Here is a 17664-nt window from a genome sequence, read left to right as displayed (position 1 = left end):
TAGACCGTAGTTGGATGTACGATAGGAATTTTCCTGGAAGAAAGGGTCTTAAACAACATTTTGCTAACAAGGTTGAAGACTTTCTGAATTTTGCGAGAGTGCAACAAATTGTCCAAGATGAAGGGGGAATGAGATGTCCATGTTGTTTATGTCGATGTAGACGGTTTAAAAGTGAAGATGAAATAAGAGTGCATTTGTATGCAGATGGATTTATGCCTAACTACTGGATTTGGACTAATCATGGAGAAGAGTCTCCAGCGGCGCCTAATACTAGTACATCTATGGAGAATTATAACACAGGTCCTTCAAGTAGTACTACCATGTTAGGTATAGATTATTATAACTATCAACACTTTGAGGCGATGAATGATATGATCTCGGATGCTGTTGGGGTTAATTTGTCATTCAAACAAAGCAACAGCAATTTAAATTAACCAATTTAGCAACAAAATTTAGCCATTGTTCTAAACAAGCAGCCAACAATTTAGCAAATCATTCTAAAATCAGCAATTTAACAATTTAATAATTTAACAATCTAGCCATCATTCTAAACAAACATCCAACAACTTAGCAAATCATTCTAAAATCAGCAATTTAGTAGTTTAACAATTTAGCCAACATTCTAAACAGGCAACCAACAATTTAGCAAATCATTCTAAAATAAGCAATTTAGCAATTTAACAATTTAGCCATCATTCTAAACAGGCGGCCAACAATTTAGCAAATCATTCTAAAATCAGCAATTTAACAATTTAGCCATCATTCTAAACATGCAACCAACAATTTAGCAAGTCATTCTAAAATCAGCAATTTAACAATTTAGCCATCATTCTAAACAGGCAACCAACAATTTAGTAAGTCAACAAAAGCACAAACACCTTGTATGCAATAAAAATCAGCAACAAAAATCAGCATTTGGTACTGAGAACACTTATAATTTTCTCCATATGGGTCCATAGGTTTTGGTTTTATTTTCCAACTTTGTGGTTCAATAATTTTAGTTGATTCTTATCTTCATTATTAAAATAGTGAGTGATAATGTTCTACAATCTTATATTGAGATTTATCTAAACATAAACATCAAAGTAAAAGTGATACAATGAAAGGAATAGAAAAACCAAAGTAATATTCTACGGTGATTTAAATGCAAAATGCTAGGGGAGAATTCTAACTTCTAAGGTACATGCTTAAAATTTGTGAGGCTACGAGGGTGGTTTGAACAACCAAGTTTTTAGGACAGTTTGTATTAATGTTTAGTTGCTAAAGTTTAGAAGTTTCTTACTCATTCATTTTTTAGTGACAACTTTGTATTTGAAGAATCCTGTTAGATTAGACGTTTTGTCTCGAATTCGAATTTGGGAAGTTGTTGAGGAGGACTAGAGAGTTCTTCCTTTGCCAACCAATCCAACAATGACTCAGATACAAAATCACAAGGAAAGGAAAACAAGAAAATGAAAGGAAATAGCTTCTTTATTTGTTGTTGTCTCAAAAGAAATCTTCACTAGAATCATGACCAACAAATCAATGTTTGAAATATGGAATTTGTTGTTTTTAGTTTTGAAACAACCGTTTTAAAAATAATTTTCAGCCATCGAAGATATTATTGGATTGAGTCACGAATTAGGTTGTTCTCTGTAAGATGTTTCATGGCACTACCCAAAATTATACAAGGTAGACTATCGACCACGATTTCCCCATGATAAAAAAAACTAATTAAAACTGTATTTGTATTAGTACTCTACTGCTCCATAGAAAACTGTTCTAGAATTATACCCTAAATATGACTATAATGGCCACCCTAAAATTATGGTATTTAAGACTAGTGGAACCAAGTTGGTTTGAAGAAATATGTCTCTCGCTTGTTTTGATGTTTACAAAATCGTTTGTGGGAATAACTTAATGGACAATTTTTTTTGATTAAGTGAGCAAATTCGAGATCAAGTGCTTGTTTAAAAAAATCTAATCACATCCTTTAATAACTAGACAAAGACAAAGATGCAACACGACTTCGCCTCACTTCGTCTCTCTAAGTATGATGCGCGAGTAACATTGTGTCTCAATTGCCTCTGGAAATGTAACCAATACTTTAGTTAAATTACCTCTGATAAATGCAAAAGTGTTTTGTATCGTCTGCCTATGATGAATTTAACAAGTTCTTGATCATCTATCTCTGATGAATTCAACAAGTGTTTGTATGCTGCCTCTGGTAAACATGACAAGCAAGTAACTTCCTCTGATAATCACATTAAGTGTCTAACACCGAGTTATTATGTATCATTTGCAAAAGTCAATGCTATGAAAAGTCAACTCTATGAAAAGGTCAACACTCCAAAGAATATTCTACTTGTATGAAGATCTTAAGACATGCTTTGACCATTCTATCCTATGCTTTCCAATTGTTTTAAACAAGATACGTTGAATCATTACAATATCAGTTTTTTGAAACTTTCTATGGCAAATCAATTGCACAGAGATACGATACAAAACTTCATGAATGATGTTGATTTCTTGCAATTAGGACAACAACCAGAAATCCTAATCATTCTCTATAAAAGATGTGCTTCCCTCAATCAAGATATACACAAGCAATAAAGACATATGCAAATATCATTATGTATCACGTTAATGCTAAAAAAAAGTTTTGAATTAACAAATTTGTTAACATTTTTTGTGAGAGCTAATTCAGAAAAATCCAAAACCTTTTTGTTATTAACCTAGCCTTGTAGTGTTTGCTTTTCTCAACAACTTTATTGTACTAAGTGTGACTACTAGGTGTTCAAGTGTAAGTCTAATTCTTAGGTGAACTAGTGGATTCAATCATTCAGATTGAAGGGATTGGACGTAGCTACCATGTTGGTGGTGAACCAAGATAATTCGTTGTGTCTCTATGCTCTGTTTTATTTTATCTGCACTACTTTCTTTACTAGTATAGCCACACAAAAACATAACTTAATCAGAAAACACAATTCAATTCCCCCTTTTCTTTTATTTTTTTGTTCTACAATTTGCATTAGAGTGCAATCTCAAAGTTGAACACTTAATCGTGTATGAGTAAATATCTTTTCTTTATGGCTAACTATGGAGAAGAAGTTATAGGTGGAAACATTAACAAGCCTGCCTTGTTCGATGGAGAGAGATTCGAGTACTTGAAAGACAGACTCAAATTTTTTTACATCTCTCATGGCCCTGAACTCTAGGACAAAGTCGAAGATGGCTCTGAGGCTCCAAAAGATGTTGTTAGTGTTGAAATATCTAAAAGAAACAAAACAAAATGCATCATAAGAGCATAACCTTCATGATGAATGTTATCATATTCAAGGAGTTTGAAAAATGCAACAACAAAGCTAATCTACACATCAAAAAGTATGAACTCTTTCAGATGGAAGAAGATGAAGACATTGAAAAAATATTTTCTAGATTCCAAACTCTGGTTTATGGACTTAAGGTTCTCCAAAAGAGCTACACTATTGTCGACCACGTTAAAAAGATCCTCAGAAGTCTTCCTAGTAAATTGAGAGGCTAAGGATCTAAAGAAACTGCCTCTAGAAGAGTTGATGAGTTCACTCATATCCCATGAGATTGAAATAGTTGAAGATGAGCCCAAAAAGAAGTCAAAGTCCTTGGCTCTCAAATCTCAAGGAAAAAATACAAGTTCTAAGGCTTTGCTAAAGAGTGAAGATGGGAAGATCAAAGTGAAGATTCAGATGGTGAAGAGTTGTCCTTTATCTTCAGAAAAATCTAGCGCATGTGAAATAACAAAGAGTAATCTTTTCCCAAAAAAGATTTCAGACAGTCCCAAAATAGCAGAGAAAGAATAGGTAGGATTTCAAATGCTTTCAAGACCTGACCCATATGAGCGGAGGATTCGTAGGGTTTGGAGGTGATCACAAGGGTAAGATCATTGGCCATGGAACAATAGGTAATTGTTTTATTCTTTTTATTAAGAATGTTTTATTTGTTAAAGGAATGCAAAATTCACTGAGCATATGTTAATTAAGTGATCATGGTTATGATGTAGTCTTGATAAAAAGTTATGTAAGGCAATAAGTCAAACAAATGGATCCATACTTTTTACTGGCCAAAAGAAAAACAATGTTTACAAAATAAATTTATCTAATTTAAAAATACATGAAGTCAAAGGAATAAAACCCAACATTTCGTAATTTCACAATATCAAAAGTGAATCTTCTTGGGATACTCTAAAAGGTCTAAAGTCTATAAAGTATACAGCAAAGAAACATTGATTGTTGAGAAATCAATCAACGTCAAGTTTGATGACAAAAAGCTTGACCATGAAAAGTTAAAGCTAGACATAGAGTTTGCAGATCTACAGGTTTTAGAGGAACCAGGTACATCAGAGGAACAAGATAAAATAGAGGACAACTCAGATTAAAAGCATCAAGAGTCCAAAATTGGATGGAAATACAAGTCCTCTCATCCAAACTCTTTCAGCATAGGAAACAAAAATGATCCCTTGAAAACCATATCCTCTCTTTAGGAGACTCCTATGTTTGGACTGCTATATGAAATTGTACCTACATCCATAGACGAAGCACTATCAAATAATGCATGGATACTAGTTATGCAAGAAGAGTTGAACCAATTTAAAAGGAATGACGTATGGGGTTTATCCCAAAACCTAAAGAAAAGAAACCAATTGGAACCAAGTGGGATCAGAAACAAGCTCAATAAGAAAAGTGAAGTGGTTAGAAACAAAGCCAGACTTGTAACCCAAGGATACAATATGTAGGAAGGCATAAGCATGGTTTGAGGTTATGAAACTTTTACTTTATTTGTGGTATTTAATAAAATCACTCTATATCAAATGGATGTGAAAAGTGTTTTTTTAAATGGTTGCATAAATGAAGAAATGTATGTCAAACAACCTCTAGTATTTTGTGGACAATGAATTTACAAACCATGTCTTCAAAGTAAAGAAATATTTGTAGGTCTAAAATAGGCTCCAAGAGTTAGGTATGACAGACTAAGCAACTTCCTTTTAGAAAATGATTTGAAAGAGGTCGGGCTGACACTATTTTATTTAGAAAATCATTTAAGAATGACCTTCTCATTGTCCACACCTATGCATCCAACTTACTCTCTTGACAAAGATGAATCAGCAATCCTCTAAGTACAGATTAGTAGGTTTTTGTCACATTGACTATGCTAGAGATATGCTAGGAAGGAAGAGCGCAAGTGGAAATTATACATTCCTTGGTGAAAATCTGATCTCCTGGTCAAAAAAAAAAAAAAAAGACAATGCACTATTGCTCTGTCTACCAAGTAGAGCATATCTCAATAGCTAATTGCAGCACAAAGTTGTTGTGGATGTAGAATCAACTAGAAGATTTCAAAATTTATGAGAGTAACATTCTTATCTTCTATGGTAAAACTTTATTCTACATTCTAGAGCAAAACATATGGAGATCATGTTAAGACAAACTCTCAAATTAAAGTTTTGTTGAAAATAAACAAAGGTTAATTAAGAATGTTAATTATGATTCTAAAATGTTATGTTAATTTAACTTGTGCTTTTGAGTGAATTAATTCAATGATAGGAATCAAGCAAAGCAAAGAAATCAGATAAAAACTGAACAGGTAAAGAAACAAGAACATTCTGGATAAAACGGAGAATGTTCTCCAAGATCAAGACTGATCATCATAGCCTCAAGATCAATCAATCTCCGTTATTTCAAAGAAGATTATGCCTCTGAATTTTATACTAAGGTTATCAGTACTTGGCAAGGAACAAGTAAGATCTATTCTAGTCAAAGAAGGCATTCGAATCACTAAGATAAAAGGTCATGAATCAAGCTAGTTAAAACAAGTCTGAACCTTCTCCAGCCTAACTGTCAAGAAAGTTAATCAATCTTGATATGTTCAAGACATCAGGAAGTCATCTAGAATGATCAAGATTGAATCTCCAGTTTGATCATATATCTCCAGAATGTTCAAAAACTGACAGTTCAAATTGATTATCAATCTCCGTTTCTACAAAAAGTTCAGTATCAATCTCCATATCTCTGCAGAAGTTCATCATCATTCTCCAAACTGAGTTAAACAGAATCGAGCCTCCAGATCAATGATTAAGCATCAACAAATCTATGAGAAGCGTAAAGGATCATTAAACATGAAATAAATTTGATCAAGAACGAAGAAACCAATCCAGTCAAATAGAATTGAAAAAGTATTCAAAGGCTGATTATTTTTATTTACATATATTAGTTTTGGTAAAAAAGACAGAGCACTACCAAAAACTCTTTTGACCATCATTAAATGCTCCATAACGTCTATAAAACAAAGGTGAATACTCAAGATAATTGCAGAAGTTCAAGTGCTATCAAGTCTTACAAATCATTCACATTCATATACTTGAAATTCTCATTTTCTCAAAGAAAGATTCGGTTCTGGTTATACACATTACTTTGTTATTATTGTGCTGAATTCTTTGTAAAGAATTCAATCTCAAACAAGAGTTGAGACATCTCAAATTCTTTCAAAACAATCTTATCATTATTGTAAAACTCAAACTATAAGAGTTTAGTATAGTTTGAAAAGATTGTTTGAAATCCTATCAAGGATGATAGGTGAATTGATTAAATCTCTTTCTTGGTGGAAAGAAATAGAGAATGTAACAGATCAAGTCTGATCTGAATTAGGTGCTGTAAAACCAACAAAGTTCTTTGTTTTAAACACTTAGTGGAAAAATTCACTGCTGTGAGGACTGGACGTAGCCCAAGTTGGGTGAACCAGAATACATCCTTGTGTGGTATTCTTTCTTTTATCTCCTTATTTATTATGCCTGATTAATACTTAATTAAAACATAAACTGAATTTCAATTTTTCAAGCTAACCAAGAACGTTCTCCATTTTCTGGTAAAAACCAAGAACGTTCTCCGTTTTGTATTTTCTTAAGCAAGATCATTCTTGCTTTAAAACCTTAAGTTTTTGAGGAATTTTTAAATAGTAATATTTACAATTTAAACCCCCCTTCCTTGTAATAGACATTGCTACTTAAATTGGTATGCGAGCTAGGTTTCTAGAAAGATTAAAAACACCTAACAAGTGCTAGAGAAAAGATCTAGAAGAAAAGATGTCGAAAGCAAAATACATTGTTGAAGAAGGATCTTCAAATAGACCACCTTACTTTGATGGATCTGATTGTTATTTCTTGAAGAATAAGATGCAGCTGTTTCTGAAATCCCAAGATAGAGAAATGTGGCGTATCATTGTAGACGAAGATTTCATACCAAGAGTTGATCAAAATGTTTCAACCTCTACTGCAAAGAAAGAAACAGATTGGACAACTGATGACAAAATTAAGGTACTTCTAAACTCTAAAGCTCAATTATTCTTATTGTGTGCCTTGAGCAGGGAAGAAAGTGAAAGAGTGGATGAATGCACAACTGCTAAAGAAGTATGGGATTCACTACAAACCCATCACGAAGGAACTAGCCATGTCAAAGAAACAAGAATAGACATTGGCATAAGAAAATTCGAACTGTTTGAAATTCAAAAAGGAGAAACTATTGATGAAATGTACTCAAGGTTCAAAACAATAGTAAAAGAAATGTGTTCTCATGGCAAGGCTTACTCAGTACAAGAAAGAGTAAGAAAAATCATGAGATGTCTTCCAATCATACAGAGACCAATGGTAACAGCGATAAGCCAAGAACCTTGAATCACTTCCCCTAGAGGAATTAATTGGAACTTTAAGAGTACATGAAGTATTGCTGCAAGAAGACAATCCAATCAAGAAAGGAAAGGCAATAGCTCTAAAAGCATCTCAAGAAAGCATCATAATACAAACAGAGGAGGAACCAGAAGAAACTAAACAATAAGCTACTGATGAAGAAGTTGCTTTTCTCATCAGAAGGATACACAGAAGGATACAGAGAATGATGAGAAGAAGAGATCAAATCAAAAAGGGATTTCAAAATAAAAATCTCAAAACAGAAGTAGACAAGGGCCAACTCACATGCTTTGGATGTAATAAACTAAGACATTACAAAGCAGAATGTCCCTTAAACAAAAAAACCACCAATGTAGTTCTTTGAAAGAACAATTTCATAAAGAAAAAGAGCAAAAAGAAAGAGCTCAAGCTAGGAATAATAATCTCAATGATATCATCCAAGAACTAAAAGAAATACAGCAAAATTTTGAAATTCAAAAAGGCCAAGAACGTTCTGCAAAGAAAACAGAGAACATTCTCCTTAAAACTGAAAATGAACTTCTTAAAATTGATCTGTTAAATTTTATTAAAGCCACTGAAACATTTCAAAAAATCATGGGATCCCAAGTAGGAATCTTTGATAAAGTTGGTATTGGTTTTAATCAAACTCAAAAAACAAAAATTTATGAAAAAATTTTGTTCCAGAGAGAAAGCAAGAAAAATGTAAAAGTAGATGCCGATATTGTAAAAAACTTGAACATTTGGAATTTGCTTGCTACTTTAAAAAAAAAAGATGAAACGATTAAAGACAAAAGGATTTTCAAATGGAGAACGTTCTGCAATTAAAACGAGAACATCCTCTAGGCTATTTTCAAAACGGAGAATGTTTTGAAATAAAAGCTGAACTTTCTCCAGAAAATATAGAAAAAGGAGAACGATGTAGAGCTGCTTCAAAATAAAGATTAAAACCTTTTAAAACCCAAATTACAAAACCAATTCCAAGTTTAACAATTAAATGTTCATACTGTCTCAGAACTGGTCATGAAAAATCAAAATGTTATTTTAAAACTAACTCTCAAGGACCCAAGACAAAATGGGTACCTAAGAATGAGATAACATCCTATGCAGGTTGAATTTCAAAATGTAAAGAGAAAGCCTTGGTTCCAGGACAATGGATGCTCAAGACATATGACAGGAGATAAAATCTATTTCACGACATTCATCAAGAAAGATGGAGGATCAATTACTTTTGGCAACAACAATCAAGCCTAGAATAAAGGTAAAATAACTATTGGTAAGACAAACTCTGCTCAAATAACTAATGTTCAATATGTTGAAGGTTTGAAACAGAATCTTCTAAGCATAAGTCAGCTATGTGACTACGATTTTGAAGTTATCTTCAAACCAAGAATATGTGAAATCAGAAAAACTAAAACTGGAGAAATTATTTTCTCTAGAAATAGAAAGAAAATTTTGTATGTTCTATATCTTGAAGAACTACCTGATGAGTCCTGTTTTATGTCTATCGATAAAGACAGATGGATATGGCATAAGAGGGCTGGACATATAAGTATGAAAACATTTTCAAAAATCTCAAAACTAGATATTGTTAGAGGATTACCCAAAATCAATTTTGAAAAAGATAAAATATGTGAAGCTTGTGCGAAAGGAAAGCAAGTCAAGAGTAGTTTTCACTCAAAAGATTTTATAACTACAAACAGAACTCTTGAATTACTTCACATGGATCTCTTTGGGCCAATCAAAACAACAAGTCTAGGAGGAATGAAATACAGCTTTGTTATTGTTGGCGATTTTTCAAGATATACTTGGGTATTATTTTTAAAACAAAAAGATGATGCATTTGATGCATTCAATTTTTTGTGTGCAAAAAGGTACAAATTAAAAAAGAGTCCAACATCATTTCTGTAAGAAGTGATCATGGAGGAAAATTCATAAATGCCTCTTTTGAAACCTTCTTTGATGAACTTGGAATTTCTCATAATCTAGCTTGTGCAAGAACTCCACAACAAAATGGAGTTATTGAACGAAAAAATAGAACTTTACAAGAAATGGCAAGAACAATCTTGGAAGAATCAAATGTTAAAATATATTACTTGGCCGAAGCTATTAATACTTCTTGTTACATTTTAAACCGTGTATCTATAAATCATCAACAAAACCTCATATGAAATCTGGAAAAACAGAAAACCATATATCTCTTATTTTTACATCTTTGGATGTTATTGTTATATTTTTAACAACAAAGATGTTCTTGGAAAATTTGATGCAAAATTAGACAAAGCAATCTTTTTAGGATATTCAACCGACTCTAAAGGCTATAGAGTATTTAATTTAAGAACTAAGGTTGTAGAAATCAGCATGCATATAATATTTGATGAGTTTGATGATATGGATAAAAGTAAAAATGACGAGGAAGAAGAAATTCAAACATGTCTGCAACAGAACAGTCTGTAGGAAACATCTTCGTTTCATTCTCCACCAAAAAGCTGGAGAACAATTGACGATTATCCACAAACACAAATCAATGGAGACACATCTAATGAGATTCGAACAAGAAAATCATTCAAGAATGATGAAAATAACATGACAATGATATCTCAAATTGAACCAAAATCAATTAAAGAAGTCATATTTGATCAATCATGGATTTAGGCCATGAAGTAGAACTACTGCAGTTTGAGAAAAATGAAGTCTGGACCTTGGTACCTAATCCATTGGATCAAACAATCATTGGTACACGATGGGCTTTTAGAAAAATTAGATGAAGAAGGTAAGATTATAAGAAACAAAACAAGATTAGTTGCTCAAGGCTATAATCGACAAGAAGGTATAGATTACGATGAAACTTTTGCTCTAGTTGCAAGGTTAGAAGCTATTCGTATACTTCTTGCATATGCATCCCATAAGCTTATTAAGTTGTTTCAAATGGATGTTAAAAGTATATTTTTAAATGAACAAGTTTATGTAAGACAACCTCCTGTATTTGAAGATCAATCTAAACGAAATCATGTTTTCAAACATACCAAAGCTTTATATTGACTGAAACAAGCACCAAGAGCTTGGTATGAAAGGTTAAGTTCATTTTTAATTTAAAATGGATTTTCAAGAGGAAAAATTGACACCATATTATTTAAGAAATCTGAAGAAAAAAAACTACTTATTCATTGTTCAAGTATATGTTGATGATATCATTTTTGGATCTACAAATGAAAAAATGTGTGAAGGATTTTTAAAACTCATGCAAAGTTAATTTGAAATGAGCATGATGGGAGAATTAAGGTATTTTCTTGGATTACAAATTAAACAATATGAAAATGGTATTTTTATTTGTCAAGAAAAATACATTAAAGATCTATTGATCAAATAAAAAATGAATGAATAAAAAATCATGTCTACTCCCATGCATCCATCCTCTTCTTTAGAAAAAGATGAAAATGGAAAATCTGTTTCTAAAAAGGAATATAGAGGAATGATTGGTTCTTTGCTTTATTTAACGGCTAGTAGGCCTAATATAGTATTTGCAGTAGGATTGTGTGTTAGATTTCAATCAACACCAAAGGAAACTCATTTAACAGCTGTAAAATGAATTTTTAGATATCTTGTTGGAACCACTAATCTTGGTCTTTGGTATAAAAAAGGTTTGCATTTTGATCTTATAGCTTATTGTGAAGCTGATTACTCTGGAGATAAAATTGAAAGAAAGAGCACTAGTGGAACATGCCAGTTTTTAGGTGAAGCATTGATAAGTTGGTCATGCAGAAAGCAAAATACAATAGCCTTATCAACTACCGAAGTTGAATATGTCTCAACAGCAAATTGTTGCTCACAAGTTCTTTGGATTATAAATCAACTTGAAGACTTCTCTGTAAGTTACTTAAACATTCCAATTTATTGTGATAATAATAGTGCAATCAATTTATCTAAAAATCCAATACAACATTCTAGATCAAAACACATTGAAATAAAGCATGACTTTATTCATGATCATGTCAACAATAAAGATATCGAATTAATCTTTGTCGATACTCAAAATCAACTTGCTGACATTTTTACAAAGTCTCTAGTCGATGATAGTTTCAATTTGGTCAAAGAAAAATTGAAAATTATGAAAAATCTAGAGAATTCTGATTAAATCTACTTATGTAGAAAACGGAGAACGATAATCAATCTCCGTTTTCCAAACATCAGTATCCGTTTTCCAACCAACGTTCTCCTCTGCGTCCCCACTTTCCCTCAAGAATAGAAAAGGGAAATCTTGACATTTAATGCATGTGTCTCCCTGTCTGCAAAAGAGTACTGACACAAGCATTCCCACCCCCAAACTTTCTCCTCCTTCCCAAGGTTCAAATAATCATTGTTTTTTCTCTTTAAAATAAAAAATCTGATTGACAACTGAACAACTTCTCTAAAAAAACAGCAACAGAGAAAGAACCCTTCATCTTTCTTCTCAAAACCTCTCTATCTCAATCCTTCTCAGAACAAAACATGGCGTGAACCAAAACCTCAGCACACAAAAATGCTTTTCCCTACTCACCATCCTCATCTTCCCCATCATTAGATTCCATGAATCATCCACCTTTTCCTCCACCACGACCAACTCCACCACACAATTCATCTGATACAACATTTTTAGACTATCTCTCATCATCCCCAAAGAAAAACCCTAATCTTATCAACCCCAATCCTCTGTCTACTGTTCTTCCACCACTCTATACATGTCCTCCTCCAAATCTCGCTCAAGTTCCTCCACACTTATGAAACCCCACTACAGCAAAACAACGCTCTATGATTGTTCAATCTAGAATTGGAAATTCAACAGCCTCGAACCTCAAACCATCATACTTCATCATATGCGATTCTAAGACAGATGAATCATCTAACACTCCTCCTCACACAACTCCTACAAAGAAAGTAACCTCCCCAACAAAATCAACTAAACCCATCACACCATCAAAGTATTCATTCTCCTATGAGCCATCTCAATCAACTCTTCCAAACCAAAAAAGGAGATTGATAAATGAAATTTTCTTCTCTTTTAAAAAACCATCTCAGCCTTCTTTTCAATCCACCAAATGAACACCACGTCCAATGAAAAACCAAGACCACCATTACCATTGCTCAATTCCTAGACAAGAACAATCTTAGAAATCCACAAAGGACGAAAACACATGCACCTAAATAGAACCTAAAATCTACTAAACCCACCTCTCCAGAACATTCTCTTGTTCCACAAAGTTCCCCAACCCTAACTCAAGAATGTTCTCTGGTTCGTTTACCCTCTCCTTCCCAAAATCCAGAATGTTCTCCACCTCAAGAACGTTATCCTGCTCGACAACCTTCTCCTTCCTATCCTCAAGAACACTCTCCAACTCGAGAACATTCCCCAATTCATAAACCTTCTCCCTCACCAAAAACCAGACGTTCTCCTACTCTAGAATGCTCATCTTCCTCAACCTCTGAATCATCTCCTCAACCATCCCCTCCCTCCAAAAATTCAAAACCCAACAGTCTCCCTCTTATTCCTTCCAAAATTTCCAAGATCTTCAAAGACAAATGGGCTCAATGCCCTATCGAAATAGGAAGAGTTTTTGTCTTTGACAAACTCATTGTAGATGGCAATGCTATCCATCATCATACTAATGCTCTAGGCTGGACTTCCTTTTTACAAACATTTGAGCATTTTTATCCAGATGTTGTACGAGCTTTCTACTGCAATGCCAAAACTTTCTCTGATAAATCTCTCATCATATCCACCATTAAAGGAATAGAGATACGGCTGACACCTGATATCCTAGCCTCCATCCTCCAACTTCCAACAGAAGAACCTTCCATCTTTGGAAACAAATGGTATTCAGCTCTAAACCTCAATCAGATTGAAATACTACATGATCTGTTTTAGGAAGGGTCTAGTCGTTATCTTTCAACCTATCTAAAGCCCCTTCCTAAAGTATTTAATAGCATGAGTCAACATACCATTCTTCCTCACTGTGGAAGCCATGAGTTTGTATTAGATAATGATGTTTTGATTTTTATCACCTCCTCAACTGTAAGCGCTTTAACCTTCCTCATGTTATCATTCATCATATGATCTCCACTACCACCAAAGATTATAAGAAAAATACAATTCCTTATGGAATGATTTTAACCAAAATATTTAGGCACTTTGAAATCCCACTCACCAATGAAAAATCTCTTATCAAGATCTCAAAATTTTCCACCAAAAACCTCTCCAACATGAGAAAAGCCTGCTCCCACAACTTCTTCTTTTCCAACTTCCTTAAAAAGAAAATGCTCGGCAATAAGAAGAACTGTTCCTATACCAGTTCCTTTATCACCACAAGAACGTTCTCCGCCAAACCAAGAGCGTTCTCTAGATGAATTCCCATATCCTTCAACTTTATTTGTCTTCCCACAACCATTAACCATATCCTCCACATATTTCCTCTCCTACTCCCAAATCCTTCACTCCCCTCCTCATGATTTGGGTACCTTATTACCCAACCACCATATAAGTACCATGTCTCTACTTTTTGTCTCTCCACAAAAAACTAGCTCTTCCATCTTTGGAATAAGCCAGTTTTTAATCTTTCCCGACACCCCTGGCCCATCCATACATCAAACCAACATCGTCTAATCCATTACCTCAAGTAGAAACACATTTTTCCACTATTCCATCAGTCTTCGTTTCTCCCATTCCCTCCACCACAACTGTTGCTGCTACTTCTCAACCTTCCACTAATCTCCCTACTCCTCCTCGCATGGCTAAACCTTCCAACTCTGATATCATGGTTGCACTATAGACAATCATGGCACGACTTCTTCAGTAGGATCAGAAGACCACCTTGTTGAGAACATGGCTCACAAATCAGCTGGAGCCCAAACTGGGAATCCTTCCTCCCCCACTTCATCATGCTCCTACTTTTCCGTTTGTCCCTAACCCTGCAAAATCCTCTTCTTCTGAAGGATCCTCTCCATCTCTTGCAAATTAGACGCTTTTTTACTCCTTCCTTTTTGTATGACAAAGGGGAGAATTAAGATTGTTTTTATTCTGATTCTAGAAATGCTTTTTGTATCTAGGATTCTCTGATTATGCTAAGGAAAACTGATATTTTGTATCTTCAAATGAATTAATATAAAAACAAGCTTATGTTGAATTTATATGCATGGTTTACAATTTTGTCAAAAAAATCACTTACTGCATAAATTGAGGGGGAGCTTTTAAGCTCTTCAAAATTGATAATAGAATTAGAATTAAAATCTAAATTAACATGTTTGTCATCATCTAAAAGGGAGAGATTGTTAAGACAAACTCTCAAAATAAAGTTTTGATGAAACTAAACAAAGGTTAATTAAGAATGTGATTTATGATTCTAAAATGTTATGTTAATTTAACTTGTTCTTTTGAGTGAATTAATTCAAAGATAGGAATCAAGTAAAGCAAATAAATAAGATAAAAACTGAACAGATAAAGAAACAAGAACATTCTGGATAAAACAAAGAATGTTCTCCAAGATCAAGATTGATCATCACAACCTCAAGATCAATAAATCTCCATTAGTTCAAAGAAGATTCTGCCTCTAAATTTTATACTAAGGTTATCAGTACTTTGCAAGGAACAAGTAGGATCCATTCAAGTCAAAGAGGGCATTCGAATCACTAAAATAAAATGTCACGAATCAAGCTAGTTAAAACAAGTCTGAACCTTCTCCAGCCTAAATGTCAAGAAAGTTAATCAATCTTGATATGTACAATACATCAGGAAGTCATCTAGAATGATCAAGACTAAACCTCCAAATTAATTATCAATCTCCGTTTCTGCAAAAGTTCACTATCAATCTCCATATCTATGCAGAAGTTCACCATCATTCTCCAAACTGAGATAAACAGAATCAAACCTTCAGATTAATGATTAAGCATCCACAAATCTATGAGAAGCATAAAGGATCATTAAACATGCAATAAATATGATCAAGAATGAATAAACCAATCCAATCAAACATAATTGACAAAGTATTCAAAGGCTGATTATTTTTATTCACATATATTAGTTTTGGTCAAAAAGATAGAGCACTACCAAAAAACTCTTTTGACCATCATTAAATGCTCCAAAACGTCTATAAAAGAAAGGCAAATGTTGGACTTTAGTCCTCTTAATCCTAATTTTGACATAATTAACAAACATACAATGTTCATACATCATATGATAAATCTAACATTTTAACTGAGCAAGATTTCAGGAACAACAACTCAACCCTACACACTTGAGACAAATTGCTTGGAACTCAAGAAATCAACAAAAGTTGAAAATCTACTGAATAAATCGATTGGGAAATCGATTTCGTAAAAGGGTTGTAAGGAAACATACTGTTTGTGGTTACACAATCGATTAGGCAATCGACTGGCACAATTAGAAATAAAAATTGCTCAAGTCAGTGGCAACCTGATTTACAGGCTAATCGATTGGCAAATCGATTGTGCACATCACAAAGTAAAAACTAATTGAAACAAATCGATTGGGAAATCGATTGGGCAAGTCACAGTGACAACCCATTTATTAGGCTAATCGATTGGCAAATCGATTGCTTAAATAATATTTCAAAAGTAACATGACCTGTGACAAACACAATCGATTGGACAATCTATTGTGAGAATTTCAATCATGTTATGTTTGGTATCAATCGATTGGGAAATCGATTGAACTAAACAACTGGTAAGAACTTTTCAGGAAAATACTACCAAATCGATTGGCACTCCGATTAACATGAAATTAACTGAGTTACTGTTTTAAACACAATCAATTGGCAAATCGATTGAAACAAATATTTTGAAACCACAGTGAACTCTCAGTTTGTGACTTTTTATTGGAACAAAATACTGACATCGATTATGCAATCGATTCATATAAGTCTGCACATAATTTACTGAAAAGTGATTTTAAAAGAATCGATTGGTTTGTATTGTTTCAAGATTCAAGAAAAACAAGACTCGCGATAATCGATTGGCAAATCGATTAAGCCTGTTTTATCACTTTAATGAATCGATTGGTAAATCGATTTATTAGTTGTTTTTCAGAAACTATATAAACAGTTTTCAATCATTCTCTCAATAACACATGAATAACATTTTGAATATACTTCAGAACACTGAAGAACTCTTAAGAACACTTTGTTAACATTCTGGTATTGCCTTTTTCAGATCAAGACCAAAAAGATTATCCATAATCATTAAGAGAGCTGAAAAAGTATTCTTGAGAGAAAAGACAATGTTCTCATAAACAATCATTGAACAACCAGATTCTTGTGAGATACATTGATCAAGATTGAAGACAAACTTTGTACTTCTTTTATTTTGTTTGTAACAAATACTCTGTAAAGAAACGACTGTGAAAAATCCAGCTAGAAACTGGTGGCGATCTTCTTGGGTGAGAGGCCTCATCAAGAAGGAGTTGTACTTGATCTTGTGTGAGTCTGCCGAGTGACTGCAAGGATCAAGGGGTAAAGCAATAGGAAAGAATTCGAGTTAGATAGATAGGTTTCGAAGAAACTGGACAATCTGTAAACAAGTCTCAATTCTTTCTATTAGAGAAAAAGCTGAAATCCAGTTGGATTGTCATGACTGGATGTAGGTTGTCTTATTGACAACTGAACCTGTAAGACCCATAATTTTAAAGTATACTTTATGTATTTTTGTGTATTTTGGATTCTGGCTCGAAGGCTTTTTAGCCAAAGTTAATAATATTTTGGAGTTTATATGATCAAAAAGATATTTCGAGGCCGTTTAGAATTACTCGTTGATGAATAAATTAAATTAAGTGCGGTGAATGCTTTACGGAGAATTTTATGCGTTATGGGTGAAATGGTAAATTAACAAATATCTAGATATTTTGAGATATTTGTTAACTATAATTTTATATATATATAATTAATATAAAGTAACATATGTATATATATGTTAGAATGGAGGAAAAGAAA

Source organism: Cicer arietinum, chromosome 5 (assembly GCF_000331145.2).
Source record: "Cicer arietinum cultivar CDC Frontier isolate Library 1 chromosome 5, Cicar.CDCFrontier_v2.0, whole genome shotgun sequence".
NCBI classification, from domain to species: domain Eukaryota; kingdom Viridiplantae; phylum Streptophyta; class Magnoliopsida; order Fabales; family Fabaceae; genus Cicer; species Cicer arietinum.
This window is presented reverse-complemented; position numbering follows the sequence as displayed.